Source organism: Aethalodelphis obliquidens, unplaced genomic scaffold (assembly GCF_003676395.1).
Source record: "Aethalodelphis obliquidens isolate GAN/ISIS:26980383/991018 unplaced genomic scaffold, ASM367639v1 scaffold19, whole genome shotgun sequence".
In the NCBI taxonomy this organism is placed as follows: Eukaryota; Metazoa; Chordata; class Mammalia; order Artiodactyla; family Delphinidae; genus Aethalodelphis; species Aethalodelphis obliquidens.
In genome coordinates this window covers 8,124,533-8,142,746 of record NW_020837963.1, presented here as the reverse complement: position 1 = coordinate 8,142,746, position 18,214 = coordinate 8,124,533, and the positions used below count along the sequence as shown (strand labels likewise).

Here is an 18,214-nt window from a genome sequence, read left to right as displayed (position 1 = left end):
ATTCCTACCACCTACCTGAAAATCACACCCAATCTATTTAAGACTCTACCTAATTGAAGTCTTAGGATCACAAATAAATCATTAGCACATTCCAATTAATTGAAAATAAGAAGTCTGCATTTGGAAGATTCAAACAGAGTTATAAAACCAAAACTTCTATTTCTGTAAGGAACTTTAGTGGTTATAAAAACAATTTCTCCTTATCTTGCAGGATAAAACTGAGGGCTAACATGTGGAAGCAATTGGAAAATGCCCAGATTCGCTGGAGACTGAATGCCAGGTGATACTTGAACAGAAAAGGGAAGAAGGTGACAGAGTATGTTTTGAGTACTATACAAGTTTAGCATTTTTGCCTTCTTAATTAATAGCTTTAAAAATCAAAAATATAGGGCTTCCCTGGTGGCACAGTTGTTGAGAGTCCGCCTGCCGATGCAGGGGACACGGGTTCATGCCCCGGTCCGGGAAGATCCCACATGCCGCAGAGCGGCTGGGCCCGTGAGCCATGGCCGCTGAGCCTGCGCGTCCGGAGCCTGTGCTCCGCAACGGGAGAGGCCGCAGCGGTGAGAGGCCCGCGTACCGCAGGAAAAAAAAAAAAAAAAAATCAAAAATATATAGCATACAGAGTTTAAACAAGTATAAGCTGAAGAACCTTGACTAGTCCACTCACCTTTGGAAGCTCTCAATCTGACTCTCCCTGATGACACCCTTCTCTCATTTTGTGTTATGGAGGAAAGGGCAAGGAACGCTTCTGAATTTTATTTTCATCATTCCTCTGTTTTTATGTGGAGTTTTATCACTTACATGTTCTCCAGTTAACAGGCGTGATTTCATACTATAGGTATTAACAATTTCTTTTTTCACTGTTCTTGAGATTTATCATGTTCATGCTAATTCACACTGCTACATTAGTTTTCACTGCTGTATAATATTCAAGTGTATAACAATGCCATACTTTATCCATCCTCCTACTCTGTGAATAAATGAAACCTAGCTATTTGGGCCGAGAGCTAGGATGACCTGAGACAACATAACATTAGTTGTTTGCTCAAGAAGAGCCTCGTGCAGAAAGATAAGACCACAACCTGAGAAATAGCTTCACTAGTATCGTCAGGAAATTCTTGCAGTTCACTTTATCCAGGCAAATAATTCGCATATTTGGAAAAACATCTCTTTTAAAAGTACAAGAGTCTGGTCATCTGGACACAGGGTGAGCTTATCAGAACAAAGGCATTTAAAAAATTACTCTATTAACCCCAAAGGCAAGAAAATAGGGGAGGATGATCCAAGCAAAGATGGGACAAATAGAAAACGACTAGCAGGATGGTAGATTTAAATCCAACCCTGTCGATAATTATATTACATGTAAATTGTCTAAACGTAAAAAACAGAGACGGTCAAACAAGGTAAAAATCAAGAACTGATCATCATCCACAAAATACCAACTTTTAATATAAAGAATAAATAAGTTAACAGTAAAGGGATGGAAAAAGATATAGCATGAAAACACCAGTCAAAAGAAAGCTGGCTAAATTAACCTAAGACGCAATCCTTTGGTTCCTTTCTGGTTTAAGGGCACATCTGAAGAAGCCAGGAAGAAAAAAGGAGTCGTTTGTAAGGAAGACGCAGCTCTGCAACAGCAGCACTGCAGAGCCCGCACACTCACCATGACAAGGAGGACACAGAGGCCTCAGGGTACGGAACCCAGAACGTTCGACTGGGCCGGGATGCCGTCCAGGACTTCGACTGCTGCGGCCTCACTCTGCAGCCCTGCCCCAACCTCACCATCACACCAGACGGCTTCCTGGATGAGTGAAGCAATCCTGGAGTACATTTTGCACCAAAAGGAGAACGCCCAGCAGATGAAGGCCGGCCAGAAGCTGCTGGGCCACCTGCGGCGCCAGAAGCACAAAGAGCGGCAGTGGCCAGGGTGAAAGACCAGGTGCGGGGCTTCCTGGAGGGGGTCGCCATTGTGAGCCGACCCCTCAACCCCTTCACACCCAGGGCTGCCTCGGGGAATCGCTCAAATGATGCGTGACCCCGGGGGGCAAGCGCAGCCCTGCAAGCAAGGACAAGGGCAAAGTTCTACCCAGCTTCTGGATCCAGTCACTGACCCCGGAAGCCAAGGCCACCACGCTGGAGAAGCTGTCGTGTACAGCGACCTGCCCCACATCGTAGCAGCTGCTATGCACAACGGCGCTGACGGCCCTGTGCTTCACGCCGCTGGGAGGCTGTGTGGACCACGTGGGGCTCGCCACGCACCATGACCAGGACAACCCAACAACGCCACGCCTGCGCAGTCCTGCAGCCCTCCAGGTGCCGCGGTCACATTTGAGTGCAGTGGAGAAGCTGATTCAGAAGGACGTGATGGACGCAATGACCGGAAGGAAGCTCACTAACCAGATATGGTGGCTGCAGAGGGACACTACCGGCTTTGCAAGATGAGAAATCAAATCGCCGCCGGTGATGTAGGCCTGAGTGTGCTGGAGACCAAATAAATGGGCCGAGACGACAGGGAGAAAACCTCTGCAACTAGACTGCCCGAGTACAAACCCTGGTTCACTGCTAACTAGCTTGAGTAAATTACCTTAACCCTGGGGGGGGGGGGGGGGGGGGCAGGGCGCCAGGTGGGATTGGTTCCAGGACCCCTATAACCAAAATCCACCTGAAGATGCTTGAGTCCCTTATTTAGAGTGGCGAAATATTTGCATATAACCTACACACATCCTCCCATACACTTTAAATCATCTCCAAATTACTTATGTAATACAATGTAAATGCTATGTAAATAGTTGTAAATGCAATGTAAATACTATGTAAATAGTTGTCTGTGCTCTGTGAATTCAAGTATTGCTTTCTGGAATTTTCTGGATTTTGGGGGAGAAGGGAATGTTTTATATCTGGGGCTGGGTGAATCTGTGGCTGCAGAACCTGCTGACTGTAGTCTGTTTCTCAAAGGACCGATGTGAAGATTAAGTGAGTAAAATAAGTGATTAGTACAGTTCATGGCAGTTCATAGTACATAGTAAATACTCAATAAATATTAGTTATTTGTATTATTAGTAGAGGACATTAGTAGTGGTTAGACTATGATAGGAATGCATCAAATATTGTACTCTTAAGTATGACACATGATGTTGGTTTACCATAGAACTATTTATCAATTAAGAATACTTGCAGCTTATAGAATTTTTAACATAGTAGTTTAAGCAAGCAGCCTATTTCCTACTCCCTACAACAGGGACAGGGGTTTGTTACCCTGGTAAACTGGCGCTTGCGTTTAGATTAGTTCGTTCCTGATAGCATCTGTGGTCCATTTGGCTCAATTGCTTGCCCTCTCAGCAAATAAGCTTTCCAGGTTACAATTCAACAAGGAGAAAAATTTGTTCTCAATTTAAGATGTAAAACCTTAACCTCTGAGACTGACTTCTGAGCCGCTTTCTTCTCGAGTTTCTTCATTTCATAATTTACAAGAAAACTGAAATTGAGGAGCATCTTACATTTACTTGGTTCACATAGTGAACAGTGAGCTAGCTAACGCTTGAGGGCGAAAGGACACCTCCTTGAAGAGGACATGAAATTGAACACATGATAATTCAAAACAGAGCAGGCCTAGATATGGTTTTGGCCTCTCAAGGTAGAAGAGATGCCATCTAAGGGGAAGAATGTTGTGTTTACATCTTGATGTTTATAATACTATTAAAAAGATTTGTGAAACAGAGACAGGAGGAGGGAGGGCGGGAAGGGAGGTTTCAGACTGGAGATAGAATCCAGTTTAATTTGAGCAGCCTTGATGAATGGCTTAGAAGTGAACTGCAAACTGACCAAAATCTTTCTCTTGGTGTTTCCCCTGTGTTGCTCAAATCTCCAGTTTCAAATGCTCAGCCCCTACCCTGTCAAGTGATCCCACAATGATCGTCCAACAGAAAGAACAGAAAAACCTAATACTTATAAAAGTAGAAATGGCCACTACCAGAAATGTGATATGTGATCACAGTACCTCAATCAATGGCATGGATCTGGACTAACCATGTCCTGAAAGGGGAATGAGCTATCCCCCAGCTTAGACTGGAGAACGACCACAGTGGTGGAGCTGAAACTGAGACCTCCCAATATAAAACCATTGAGATGGCCCAAGGTAACACGCTGAAAAGACAAGGTGGCCTGGGTCAGCGTAACTGCAGGGTTAGCCTGCGGGGCTTTTTGCTTGCCAAGTTATCTGAGCAAACAGTTCGTTCATCTGGAAAGACGACTCTTTTATAAGGACAGTGGTTTACTCAAAAGGACTTGTCTTCAGACCCTTGCCCTCTCTCTAGTACTTCTAAATTACTATGGATCAAACCTAGCCCAATCCCAAGCATTTTCTTGCTGTGAAAGGCCCACCTAAACCATTAAGCTCAGACTTCAAAGCCCTACAAACACCCTTTCCTAACTTCCTCCTTTTGCAGTGCCGTGAAGACTGTCAAGGTGACCTTCTCCCTGGCAGCTTGAAATTTAATACCTTCAGATTTGCTCAATAAACAGGTTTTCCTGGAGGAATTTTTAAAGCCCACGTTTCTGTTGGGTTATTCCTCTTTCTCTAGTTGATTTGTGATTCCTTATATATTCCGGACAGCGGGATGTGATTCAAAAAATCTCTGAATTCGGAGCTTGTCTTCTTAATTTTTTTAGTGGTTTCCTTTTATAAACTGAAGTTTTACATTTAATATGGAGCTCAGAGCATTGTTGCAAATTTTAAAAAAGAAAACACATGTAACTTACTAGCACAGTAAACTCTCATAGAGTACGTTTCTCAACACTCCCCATAAAGATTTCGGAAGAAGGTAAAATTTGGTTTTGACCACTGTTAAATACTTAGTGGTCTTGTGCTGGCCCAGCCCATAGGACTCTAGATCCTCAGGATTTTTCTTGTCCTTCAAACCAATAAAAAGGTTCCTATGTCCAGTCACAGCAGTTTGATAGGGATTTCTAACACATGTCTACAGCTTCTCTGATGAGAGAAGTCATCCATCTACTTTAATGTCTCATGATCTCCTAATAAGCCCTGTTTCCATTCTCCAGGTAGCATAGTCTCTCTGAAATGTTTCCTCATCTGTAAAATAGGGATAATATCTCATCTACCTCCTTCACTGAGGTCGTTGTGAGGGGTCAAATGAGATCATTAAAGAGTTATTATAATCATGTTTGCATTTTAACCGGGCCTCCAGGAGGTGATAGTAATGCCCTACTCAATAAGGGTAGATATTTCTGATGGAAATATTTTTGAAACAAGTTAGAATCTACATGAACAAATGAATACATGTGGATATATCGAGCAGTTTGACCAGTCACTGAGAGCTAAGCTTATGGAAGACAAAGCTTTGAACTTAACTCCAATAAAGAAGTCATATATTCGGAGGGGGCTATTAAGAGAGCATCTCAACAGCCTCACCTTCACCCCCTCCCCCCAATTACATGCACCAATGCAGGAATCTCTTCTATAGCATTTCTGATTCATTCTGATGACTTTCTGTCATCTTCTTGCTTCTCAGAACAGGAAGATCACTACTCTAAAAGCAGGTCAATGAACTATAGGAAAGCTAATTGTTCTAATTGTTCGCCCCTGATCCTAATATCGCCTTCTTGAACATTCCAGGACCAATCTCCTCCCCGCTGTATGTGCTAGTCCTTCGGACATACCTCCATCCCTTTCTCCCTTAAACTTCTGTCTTAGTTAAACATCCTTAGCACCTTCTTTGGTTATGTGAAATGGCCTTCAGTTACCTCATCATTCTTCCCACTGTTTTAGAAGAGATTTGGTGTTTCCACATACTCCTTTCCACCCCCCCCCCCCAATCCTTAGTAACTTTCTACACAGGGAGAACCTTGCCCCAGCCATAGTAATATCAACTCCATTTACTATCCCCTCTCCAAGTATACTTTACAGCTAGGAAGATGATGTTATCTTACCTGTCCTATTAGAAGTACTAAAAAATAGCTCTAAGCATTTGAAGCTTCTCTGGTGTATAGACTATATCATTCCCAAGCCCCGTCTTTCTGGAAATGATAAAAGAAAACTGGAACATCTTGATAATTCAGTTAAATGCCCTACAGCACATACGTTGAAATCCATACGGTTTACTAACTACCGAGGTGGAGCTTAGTTCCACAGTTCTGCTAACTAACTTGAAAAAAAGGAAAAGGAAAAAGGCAACTTAATCTTTCACATACTGCCATTTGATCATTTTCCAATAATTGTGCTTTGGTAGCCTTCAGCTCGCTTAAGAGTTTTCCTAATGTGAAGCCATTGTTCAAGGGAGAGTAATTAGAAAACAATAATTTAATGCAAACTTTAAAAAAATCTCTTTCAGCTCCACGACTCAGTGATTTTGTAGTAAACTCCTGTATAGAGGATTTGCAAAATCTACACACATCCCAATTCCTCACCCTGATTACCTCTCTTTTGGGATTTTAGGAAGCAAACTACTCCAGACTTGTCTTCTCAAGCTGGAGATAAACCTCCTCTCCATCACTTCCAATATTACTATATTGTGATAGTTGGTTTACTTGCCAGTGTCTTCCATTAGACCACTTCTCGAAGTCTGGGACCTTATCCTTTTCAATATTGCATCCCTCACACCCAGCACACTGTCTGATTTCTATTGGACCTAATACACATCTCATAAATGACTGCTAAGTTTGACGGAACAAATGAAGAACTCAGGAAATCCCCTGGTCTCCTGCTTTCTTTGGTGTCTCTTTTGTCATTTCAAGACATCTTGTTCACACTTACTCAACATGTATTGAGTATCTGATAAATGAAAACCACTGTGTTAGAGTCTTTGAACACACAAGTAGCTATATGATTGTATAGGACATGGTGATCTTAATGTCCTCATGGCTAAATAAGCCTTTGATGGAACTAACCAGAAATAGTCTATTACCCATGAATCACTAAGATATGGCATTACATACCGTACATTACTACTTTGGTCATGATAGGCATCAGTGCCTGGTACAAATATGACTAGCTATATACTGGCCAGTAATCTCTGAGGTGTCCTTGTACCTGAATGCTGTTCAATAATAGTTCACTATTATGGGGGATGGCTAATTTAAATCTCTTGGGAAATTTGCATATGAAAGGCATAGAAAAAAATTAAGTCAGCAGCAGAAAAAACAGGTGCAGTAAGAGAGACAGAAGTTGAGTCATCAGAAAGACCAGCACTGTCATCAAGGAGGAAGCATTTACCCAGTGCAAAGGGGCCAAAAAAAGCAACAGAGGAGCTATGTCCTGAAGAATAGTCTAGTATATCAGGTGGCCCCTGGGAGTAGTTTCTGTTCTTACTTCTCTGTTTATCCGTATAACAAACCCCATAAAACGAGCCAGCCACAGTGGGGTTCTGCTTCTCACCATTGGAAAGAGTCTGATTAACTCAATGGTATAGCCACTGCCTCAATGGAGATCAGATATCAGAGTCCAGGGGGAAGACAGATGTGGCAATCAATGAAAACACTCATGTTTGTTCATTTCAGGCCAGAAGTATGCTGGGAGTATAATGGAGCCTGGGGGATTATCTGTAGAAGAAGGGGTAAAGTTAGGAAAGTCTTCACAGGGAGAAAATACACAGAATTGAATTTTTTTTAAAAAGGAAATATTAATATTTAAGGAAATAGAACCAACATCAGCAGAAATACTGAAGCATGAAATTATGATATTTAGGGAATCACAAGTGACCACTCCCTGTCTCCTGAGAGGTGTGCTTTTTTACCTCCACACGTCTCAGCCTCTGACCTTTTGTGCAAGATCTTAAATGAAAGATTCAATCAACTCCCTACTTAGGTTTTCCCAACTTTCCCGCTTCCATCAGTGGCTAGGAGTAGACACTTTGGAGCCAGTATGCTTGGGTTCAAGTCTTTGCTCTGTTACCTACTTGCTTCAGTGATCTTGCTTTCCTTTCTTCATCTGCAAAGGGTGGTAGGGCTATAGAAACCATATTTTCATCAAAGGACTTTTGTGAGGATTAAATGAGTTAATAAAAGTGAAGTGCTTAGATTAAAACCTGGCTCAAAATCATTGCTATATAGGTTTTGGCTATTTTTGTCCAGCTCCTTATTATCTTCATGCCCTCGCGGAGACCTGAAAAAATTATTATTCCTACAACTACTCACCTCAACTACTTTTCATCCAGTGACTCTGTGCATACCTGACAGTTAAAAATCTTCACTCCTCTGTTTAACAGCTGAAGCCCTCTATTAACTGTTGCTTGCTCCCCATGGGTTCTGATGTTCTCCTCATCACCTCCAATCAGGACTAACCTTTCCATGGGCTTGAGTGTTCACTGCCTGGGAATATATTTTTAAGGTTATCAAGATCACCTGTATTATCCCTTCCCTCACCTTTCCTGTTAAAATGAAAATTTCCTAGGGAGGGATATTATGAGACAATTAAAACCCTGGGCAAAGCTTGACTTATTGTGGTAGAGAGGATGTTAAAGACCAACCATGTAGATGTCACAGTCTTCTCCTTCTAGATAAAACATGCAATTTTAACTATTACCAAGGGTACTTTGATCTCAATCATCTAAGTGTATATCTATTATCTATCTACCGTTTTTTGCTTTACATCTATACCAAATATAATGTTTTGTGATTTACTTTTTTCATTACATATGCCTTTATATATACCTTTTTCATTTGGTGGACATGTAGGTCACTTTTAATTTTTCATTACTACCAATGATGAAGCATTAATTGTCCTTGTGAAAATGTACAAGAGTTTCTTCTGTGCTAAAGATGAGTCTTAGAATTTGACATAGCTGGGTTTGAAGACATGCACAATAACAGACTGTAAAATGCCTTCCTAAAGTGTATTCTCTATTTCCATTTCCACCAACAGTGAATTAAAATGTCAGTAACCTCGAATCATTGTAAACATTGACTACCGTCCATACTACCCAAAGCATTCTACAGATTCAATGCAATCCCTATCAACATTCCAGTGGCATTTTTCACAGAAATAAAAATCCTAAAATTCTGTTTCACAGAACAAAAATCCTAAAATTCATATGGAATCACAAAAGACCCCCAAATAGTCAGCATAATCACCACGAAAAAGAGAACAAAACTGGAGGCATCATGCTTCCTGATTTCAAATTATATTACAAAGCTACAGTAATCTAAACTCTATGGTATTGGCACAAAAAACAGACACATAGATCAATGGAACAGGATAGAAAGCCAGAAATAAACCCACACATATATGGTCAATTAATTTACGATAAATGAATCAACAGGGTACAACAGGGAACAACAGGGAAAGGACAACAGGGAAAGGACAGTCTCTTCAACAAATGGTGCTGAGAAAACCAGACAGCCACATGCAGAAGAATGAAATTGAATCACTCTCTTATACCATACACGATAATCAACTCAAAATGGATGGAGGACCTGAATGTAAGACCTGAAACCATAAAAATCCTAGATAAAGACATAAGGGGTAGGCTCCTTGACACTGATATTGGCAATGATATTTTGGATTTTACACCAAAGGCAAACACAACAAAGGCAAGATAAACAAGTGGAGTTACATAAGCTTCAGCATAGCAAAGGAAACCATCAACGAAATGAAAAGACAATCTATGTAATGGAAGAAAATATTGGCAAATCATATATCTGATAAGGGGTTAATATCTAAAATATATAAAGAATTCATACAACTCAATAGAAAAAAAATCCAATTAAAAGATGGGCAGAGAATCTGAATAGACACTTTTCCAAAGAAGACATACAGATGGCCAATAGGTCCATGAAAAGTGGTTCAATATCACTTATCATCAAGAAAATTTAGATCAGAACCACAATGAGGTAGCACCTCACCCCTGGCTATTACCAAAAAGACAAGAAATAACAAGTGTTGATGAGGATGTGGAGAAAAGGGACTCCTTGTGCACTGTTGGAAGGAATGTAAATTGGTGAAGCCACTATGCAAAACAGTATGGAAGTTCCTCAAAAAATTAAAAAGAGAGCCACCACAAGATCTAGCAATTTGGGGTTTTACCCCCCAAAAATCCAAAATCACTATCTCAGAAAGATATATACACTCCCACGTACATTGCAGCATTATTTACAATAGCCAAGACATGGAAACAACCTAAGTGTTCACAGGTGGAGAAATGGTTTAAAAAATGTGGCATATATAAACAATGGAATATTATTCAGCCATAAAAGTCAATGAAATCTTGCTATTTGCAACCACGTGGATAGTCCTTGAGGGCATTATGGTAAGTGAAATATGTCAAACAGGGAAAGACAAATACTACATGATTGCATTTATATATGGAATCCAAAAACAAAAACAAAACCCTCATGGATACAAAGAACAGATTGGTGGTTGCCAGAGTTTGGGGTAGAGGAGGTGAGTGAAATGGGTAAAGATGGTCAAAAGTTTCAAACTTCCAGTTATCAGATAAATGAGTCTTGGAGTTGTAACCTACAGCATGGTGACTATACTTAACAAATACCGTATTGTATATTTGAAAGTTGCTGAGAGAGGAAATCTTGAAAGTTCTCATCATAAGGAATAAAACATTGTAACTAGGTATGGTAATAGACGTTAACTAAACTTATTGTGCTGATCATTTCACAATATATACATGTATCAAATCATTATGCTGTACACCTAAAACTAATAAAATGTTATGTGTCAACTATCTTTTCATTTTTTTTCCCATAGTTTCAGTTTTTCTATCTTTTCAAGAGTTAATTTAAGTAACTGACATTTTTTAGAGGCATAGATTTGTACATATTATTCTCTAATAGTTTTAAATTTTCTGTCTCTGTATTTATGTCTATATATGTACTTATTCTCATAGCTAATATTCTTTATTGCGTATCACAGTTTTTTTCCTTTTTTACTTGATCACAGTTACCAGTGGCTTTTCTATTTTACTGATGTGTTAAATGAACTAGATTTCTTAACAGATTAAATTTACTGGTTAAATATTTTCAATTTCATTATTACTATTCTAAATATATTTTAATTGCTTTCGTTCAGATACTGTTTTATAATATTCTTTCTCATTTCCTTAGTTAAAGGTTTAAATAATTTAATTTTAAACTTTCTTGTTTCTAATATAGATATTTGCAATTAAGAATTTTCCCAAGAACCTTTCTCCCTGTTCTACATGTAATATACATATATTTTTTGTATTTCTGTCATGCTGTTTGATGAAGAAAGGGTAGATAATACATGTCTAATATCTTGATACAATTTCTTTTCCTACTTTCTTTTGGATGAATTCCCATTTTAATTAGGAACTAGTTAAGTATGTAGCTCTTGAGCTGTTCTAGTCTGTCAAGAATTCACTTGCAACAAGTGATTTAGAGGGTGCTGTAGCAGGAATTATTTGTGATCACTAAATGTTTCTCTGCTGTCTGCTTTCTGAACACTGCCCTTTGAATTTAAGCTTGGCCATGTGATTTGTTGGGCTAATATAAAGTAAGCAGAAGTATCTTGTGTCACTAGTACATAAACCTTAAGGGCCAGTTATGATTTACCTGCCTTCTACTATGGTGATTAAAGAAGCAGGAATCAAGATGCAGCCTCCATCTGGGCCCCTAAAGACTAAAATGAACAGAATCACTTGCTCACCTTATATGAGCATGTTATATGGACACAAATAATCTTAAGTGTTTTGCCTGTAAGAGTTTGGGAGTTTGCTACTCCTAATTGATACATGTGTTCACAAAACTCCTTTTCACAGTCAGCGATCTTGAATCACCCTTCACTAGGGATGTTACTCTCACAAAAAATGAGTAGGCTTTTTCTCCCTCCCTAGGGTCACAAAAAGTCGAGATACAGTTTTGTCCCCGTATTATGAGAGATGAAAGCAGAAACATATATTTTATTAGATGAAAATATAAGAACAAATATGGCTGGTAGCCACCTAACTGTGTCTAAGGCCAGTCCTTCCTCTTGAAGAGTTGTAAGCATGGTAGGTGTTTGGAAGATGATTGTTAAATTTTAACTGAGTGATAATTCATACAATCATTGCACGTTCATTGTGGCCACTGCCAAGGTTTCCCTCTAATGGCCTCTGAGAATACTCTTCCTTGTGTGTGATACTTACTGATCTGGGTAGGCAAGTGATATATTCGCTTTCTACCTGTATATAGGCAGTCTTGTGCCTTTGCATAGGACATTTTAAAAGCTACTACTCACTGTCCTTAAATGCTACATAATCATTTCCAGAAACTACCAACTCTCGCTTTCCTCCCATGTATGGAGGAAGAATACCCTAACTGAATGGATTCAGAGATAAAACTTGGTGCTGTTAATCATCTGAAAATATATCTATACTCTTGGTAGGCTCCATCATATTGATCTGCACATAGATACATTTGTGAGATCATCTGTCTCTCTTAATAGTTCACTCTCTGCCTCCAGAGAGTGGGTAAGTACATCTTCATCCAATTGTGATAGCAGAGGCTACTTCTCTAAAGAAGTATGTTTTCACATTTTATGAATTTACAAGCATTTGTGAGAATGTGGAATGAAAATAAAACAAAATACCAACTTGCTCTTCCAGCACTGTTATGTTGCAGTGCTAATCGTATCACTTTCTAAAATACCCATGGGGGCTTCCCTGGTGGTGCAGTGGTTAAGAGTCCGCCGGCCGATGCAGCAGACATGGGTTCGTGCCCCGGTCCGGGAAGATCCTACATGCCGCGGAGCAGCTGAGCCCGTGAGCCGTGACCGCTGAGCCTGCGTGTCCGGAGCCTGTACTCTGCAACAGGAGAGGCCACAACAGTGAGAGGCCTTATTAATATTATTATTAATAATAATAAAAAAATAAAATAAAATACCCATGGGCTGTATTAGCAATAGTAACTAAAGTAGGCCAACCGACTCCTTAAATAGTGTCAGGGTAATGAATCTACTACGTCATTATGTTACTTCTATAAGTGTTGTTTTTAAACTATTGAATGTAAACTCCTTTATGGTCTATGCACATCAAAGAAGTATACTTTTCATTATTTTAAAAAAGCAAAGATAGGGAAATTTGGGTCTGCTTTGTTAAGCAGAGTCATTTATCATACTTAGTATAATATCAAGCTACAATGACTCCATATAACATTTGCCACCAAACATGCATTTTGCCAACTGATGATACTCAAATTTTAGATGAATCAAACACTATTAAGAGACGGAAAGTTTTAAGTATACTTTTGAATCTTGCTACTATATTATGAGCACAAAAATTATCAGAGAAGTGTTACAGATGACAAAATGGAAATACGCAGGGAATTAATGACTCTCTGAATGAGTAAATAGCCAAAACACAATGTTTGCGATAAAGTTCTAGTCTTCAGTTCTGTAAAATTAAGGTACACTCACTAAAAGCAGCATTAACTGGAAATTGTCATGGAATGGGTATAATACATCAAATTATTGTGTGACTATCAAGTAAATTATTATTAGAAAGCAGATCTCCATGACTGAACTAAGTCAAAGGGAAACACCAAATATGATTACCTGTAATGACAAACTCAGAGCAACATTAAAAACTGTACTGAACAGAAGGCCTACAGTGGTCTCTTTTATTATTTAAATGAAAGACACTATAAACAATTGTTTGATAGTCCCATGCTGGGCTGTTGTTCTGGCCCAATCAGACTTGATTAGGAGTGCACGTTCAGTCTTTCATGAACACCTGTGTCTAAAGCCCACAAATAATTAACTTAGCCATACCATTTCACTCTAATAATGGTGTAATTTGCCACGCCTTTCAGGCTCTGGACAGCTGGTGCTATTGAAAAGCACCTCAGGATTAGGGCCTGACTCCCAGGCCTGAGTCTTTGGGGGGGGGGGGTTCTTAGGTATCCATGGCAACACACTTAGACTGCAAATTATCACCTCTAATAATAACTGGGACAGTCTATCTTTATTTTATTTATGTTATCCATAGAAAAAAGATAATACATATCAAATCACTGGAAATCTGTAAAATTAAAAAATACACATATATTTTATTACCTTGTCAATAGACATATAAGATTGAGAAGGACAAGGAAAGTTTTTTTTTAAATCACACCTGTTCAAAGTTATTTGGTTATTTAATAAAGATCTATCAAAAGATAAATGAGGGAAAATGAGGTCCACCATTGAATTTGTCGGTGCTAATTGATGCTGTTACCTATAGCTGCACAGAAATCTAAAGGTGAATTATTATCTTGAAAAGCTCTTCAGCTGAAAGCAACTCTGTGACTGCTATACTTTTATCTGAGTCCCTGGAAGGTTATAAATTGGACAGCCTAGAAATGCTGATGGCCATACTCTGGCTTCCCACAGCTTCTCAGCACTTCTAGCAGTGTGTTCCATTAACACAAACATGGCAGGCAGGTGGGGCTAACTCATGACTTACCTCAAATGTTGGTCCAGTGACATATCCATTTATGGAATTTGCAGGAGACAGGAAAGGAAATCCTTCTTATATCAGGCTACACCACACTTGGCTCAAACAGACAAAAAGGCTCTGCTAAATGAAATATACCGCATGCATTTAGAAAGGGAGGCAAGTGGACATTCCTTTTTTCCTTAATAGAAAAGTATTCATTGTATGTTGATTATTAAGATTCAAGGAGTCGCAGTTAAGTACCGTGTATATCTCACAGGATACACTGTGGTTAAATGCTTCAGCTTTGGAGTCAGACTGCCTACATTATCAGCTAGGTTCTACCACTTAAAGTCGTGGTGTGACTTGGAACAAGCCAATTACCCCCTCTTAGTCTGTTGTCTCATCTGTACAATAGGAAGAATAATCATACCTACTTTAGGGGGAGAAGGTGAGACTTAATGAGATGATGTGCATAAAAGGCTTTTTGTAGTATTCCTGCATATGGTGAACAATAAATATTAACTACTGTTACTAATTGTGGCAGACCTGGAGATGTGCCACCCAAATCCCCCTTCTAAGAAAGACTTGTCACTCTACCTGAGGGCAGACAGCCTCCAGCTATCAACTCCTGTAGCATGTGCTTCACCTGCAGAGTTACCTCACCCAAAGTCATCCCCTTCTGGAATCAGCCCACATCCAGATGACTGACTGAGCAGAAGACCCAGCCATTTCAGCTCAACAAGGGACAGTTCTGGAGCGAACCCTGCCCAGTTAGTGAAGGCTCTTGTAACACATCATTGCAGATCCACATCCTTCTCCCTTCCAATGTTACTGATTCCTAATAAATACTTTGCACATCAAACTCCTTCTTTTTATTGTTTTCTTTCATTACCTATACTTCTTTATTAGAAAAGAAATTAACCATTCCCACTAGAGACTGCAGAAGGAAATTAACTTAATCTTGCAATTCTAGAGCAAACTTCATAGTCAGAGATTCTTAAGTCTTCAAAAAGTGGGGAAAAAAGAAGAGAAAATCATTTGGGACAGCATTTTTCAAATCTGGCTCCTTTCACAGACATGTTCTCGGGTGAGAGAGTTGGAAGTTTTCTCTGAATGTTTTAAATTTTGCATTTTACTTTTGTTGATGATCTAAATCAAATTAGTACACACTTGTTCATGATTACCAGGATGACCATTTTATATAACAGCGTCACCATATGATCACAGCATCTGAACTTGTACCTCTGATCCCTGTGGCTAATGAAGACCAACATGCTTAACCTTTCATGTGAAATTTCTCAAGTTAGGTTTTCAAAACTTTCACAGAATTGTTGAACATTTCCTATGAGATCTCTGAGTTGTCAAGATTGAGAACACAGGTTCACAGCAGTGACTCTCAAGACGGGATAAGGCGGGGTGGGGATGGTGACCAGGGGATGCATGTAGTTTCAAAAAGCACATTCAAAGTATTAATATCTACTGATTTCATAATATAAACTCTATAAAGTCAACATCAACAAAATAATTTGGTTGTTGGGCTGTAGCAGAAAACCAACTATAGATTCATCCTAGGAGGCTTGGGATAAACTCGGTTCAGAAACTCTGGCTTAGAGGTAAAGGAGTCTAGCACATGGCGAACAGTGTAAGAAACACCTGCCAACGATCCCCTCAAGCATCTGCTTCCAAGACACACAACCTGCAACACTGATAAACAGCACTGAAAATAACTTTTATATGTAAGATTTCAGAGAACATTCCTAGATATTGCAAAACAACAAAATCAAGATTATTAAATTTAACAAATAATATTGATGCTATGTCCTAGGGAGTACAAAAAAAAATAGGACACAGCTCCCATTTCTTCAGGAACTGCTCACAGTCAAGCAGAAAAGCATCCCTCCCAAAGCAGATGCCTGTAAAATAACAGGCTAATTCCAGTTAGTCAATAGGGTCACACATAAAGTACATTCACAACAAAGCAAAGAACAAATAAACCTGTTGCTGGCATTGGTAAATTGTACAGAGAAATATTAAAATTGTATTTCATTTGGATATTGAAAGATGATGGGTGTTCAAAATAGAGGGAATAGGGGGCTTCCCTGGTGGCGCAGCGGTTCAGAGTCCGCCTGCCGATGCAGGGGACACGGGTTTGTGCCCTGGTCCGGGAAGATCCCGCGTGCCGCAGAGCGGCTAGGCTCGTGAGCCATGGCCGCTGAGCCTGCGCGTCCGGAGCCTGTGCTCCGCAACGGGAGAGGCCACAACAGTGAGAGGCCTATGTACCGCAAAAAAAAAAAAAAAAAAAAAAATAGAGGGAATAGAGAAAGGCTGGGACAAGATGGCAGAATGGGAAGATCATGGGCTTGTCTCCTCCCCCAAACACACCAAAATTCTGACTACATGTAGAGAAACTATCTCTGAGAATGATCTGAAGACTAGCAGAAAAGATTTTCCACAACCAACCAAAGATAAAAAGGAAAAACCACACTGAGACAGGTAGAAGGGCCAGAGACACAGTCTGGCCGGGATCTATACCCCAGCACTGTGACCCAAAAGTGGGAGGAAGGGCATAACATAAGCAGTCCCCGCTGACATTCTGAATCCCACCTTGGGCCTCTCACCCTAGGAGACCTACACTGGGAAGATGAGGCCCCATAACATCTAGCTTTGAAAACCAGAGGGACTTACATCTGAGAGAGCCAGAGCACTGTAGGAAACCAAGACTCTACTCTAAAAGGGCGCATGCAGAAAGTCACTCCCCCAAGTCTCAGGGCAGAGGCAGCAGTCTGAAAAATCATTTGGGACAGCATTTTTCAAATCTGCCTCCTTTCACAGACATATTCTCGGGTGAGAGAGTTAGAAGTTTTCTTTGAATTTTTTTTTTTTTTTTTTACCTAAGTCTTACATGAAGGAGATTCGTTAAATAATTTTAGAGCATATACCTGAGAGTCAGGGATCTGTTAGAACTTTGATTTTTTTGTATGTTTGAGGCTCACCCTCTAGCTGGCCTTGCACTGGCAAGCACCATTTCTGACTCTCCCCATCTAACTTATTATCACCACTTACTCTGCCCCAGATTCACCTGTGGACCTGACACAGCTAGCACAATTCTCCAAAGAAGCCCCCTGTCCCACCAGTTCCAGCAGGAATGCTTAGCTACCACCAGAGCACCTCTAAAGAGCCCCCTGCCTTGAAAGTCATTGTGGGAAATATAGGCCAGCCCTGGAGACCCTCCAAAGTAGTTCCCCAACATGGCCAAACCCAGTGGATGGCCATGGCCAGCACCTGCATCCTCCCAAAGCAGCTCTTGCCCCAGGGGCTAGCTCCTTACACCCAACCACCCACAATAGTTGCAACAGGGCCTTACAGCCAGCCACACTGGGTGCCAACCTCACACACTAGCACACCCACAGCAAGCATGGCCTGCCCACAAGAGCACACACACAGTACACACAGGGGCATTCCTAGAGCAGTTGTCTCTGGTGACCAGGGGGAACTACACTTCTGAGGACCACAGGACATCTTCTACACAAAGCTACTCTTTCAAGACCAGGAGACATAGCTGATTTACCTAATACACAGAAACAAACACAGACAGTTACGCAAAATGAGGAGACAAAGGAATATGTTCCAAAAAAATAACTTGTCAAAACTTTAGAAAAAGAAGTAAATGAAACAGAGATAAGCAACCTGTCAAATAAGGAGTTCAAAATAATGGCCATAAGGATACTCACTGAACTCAGGAGCAGAATGGAAGAACACAGTGAGAACTCCAACAAAGAGATAGCAAATAAAAAACAGAACTGATCAGAGGTAAAGAATACAATAATGGAAAAGAAAAA

At 40.2% G+C, this 18,214-nt stretch overlaps 1 pseudogene; it reads left to right on the top strand.

The window, feature by feature from the left end:
- Positions 1 to 230: 230 nt before the first annotated feature.
- On the top strand, positions 231 to 2,442 carry LOC113626697 (nitric oxide synthase-interacting protein pseudogene; annotated as a pseudogene).
- The last annotated feature ends 15,772 nt before the right edge of the window (positions 2,443 to 18,214 follow it).